We start from the raw sequence: 1,603 nt of genomic DNA, 5'->3' as shown, positions 1-1,603 counted from the left end.
CTCCTCTGTGGTGTGATGGTTCTGGTAACAAATCTCAGGTTAATGCCAGGTTCTGCTTCTGGTTCTGCAGGGTTTCTTCTGTATCTTTTGTTTGGTCTCTGTGCAGAAAGGCCCAGAGTTTTTCTCTCCCAGTTCCGAGCTCAAGTGAAGTCTTCGTGAGACGAAGCCTCCGTCAGTGTGTAGCAGAAGTTGAGAAGGAGATGTGCTTGTGGAGAAGTAAAGAAGAAGTGAAACAACTTAACTGTCTGTGTGTTACAGATTGGTGAAGGTCCAACTCTCGGAAGAGGTGATCCTAACTCTTTGTCATGTTTTTGTAAAGGCCTATTAAATAAATATAGTCCTTTTCTCTCTGCCTTAAAAAGTCACTCTTCTTTTAAAAGAGAAAAATAAGACAAATGATTATCTTAAAGAGAGATTACTTAAAACACACATTTTCATGAATAAACATTCAGGTATGAAATAAAACAGAATCACTAACATGCAATATTCATTAAAAGGTGTCGCTGTTCATCTCCTGAAAGGAAAATGTCATTAACAAAGGGTTCTTTAAAATGTGTTATCTTCATGGGAACCCATCCTGGGAGTAATACTCCTTTTTGATAAAGGAAGATATCAAAGTAGCGAGTTCGGATGTTCCTAAGCTTCGAGGTCTGTTGAACCAAAACTCATTAAAACAATCTGTCCGTTTCATGTGAAATGAGTTCATATTAGCAGAGGTTAAAACAGTGACAGTTTTTAAAAAAAATACATTCACATTAATGTCAACTAAGGAGTTTGTGAGCTGAGTTGAACACCTGCAAAACAATGTCTGATTGTTCCCAAGGGAATAGATGAATCTTATTTTACAGTTTCAAACACAAAAACACATGAATGATGTTTGTTTGAGATGAGGTGAACTCTTTTTCTGTTTGAGCTGAGATGAACTGTTTCAGAGGTGGTGTTCTTTTTCTGAGGTGGTGTTCCCCTACATGAAACACGCCTCCGTTCAGGAAATCCATTCCATAGTTTGAAGCCAACATGTATCATGGATCGAAAATCTCTGCAGGTTGGATCGGAAAAATCAGATACGTAAATTATGCTGGTATCAGAGGCCGATACCAATACCGGATCTGCCCCATCCCTAATATATATATATATATATAATAGTTGTGGTGCTCTTCTTCTTCTTTTCACCAAAATCAGTTTTTATCAATGGAGTACATCACAGCAAAGCCACTAAGTTTAAATCCCAAACTTGAAACTTTTTAGTGGCCTAAGCAAAACTGTCTGTTTACTTGTCTCGCAGGGACAGACTGCAGGCTGGACCCAACTTGATGCCGTGACTCTGTGGAAGTGCAACGTCAAGGCCAGACTGGAGTTTTGGAGTTTTGCTTCCACAGAGACACTGGACACCTGGAGAACTTTGTGAAACTGTGGATTTAAGAAAGTTTTATGCACCATTTCTGATCAGGGAGAACTAAAATACAACAAGCTCCTCATGTAAATATTTTATTTTAAGCTTGTCCTGCTCACCTTTTTTTAATACTGTTGTGTTAACTTATTGTGTAAATAAAGTTTTATTAAAAATCAAAATCTTCTTTTTCTTGTGTCTGACAGCAGCAGG

Source organism: Nematolebias whitei, chromosome 2, assembly GCF_014905685.2.
Source record: "Nematolebias whitei isolate Nwh7 chromosome 2, NemWhi1, whole genome shotgun sequence".
In the NCBI taxonomy this organism is placed as follows: domain Eukaryota; kingdom Metazoa; phylum Chordata; class Actinopteri; order Cyprinodontiformes; family Rivulidae; genus Nematolebias; species Nematolebias whitei.
This window is presented reverse-complemented; position numbering follows the sequence as displayed.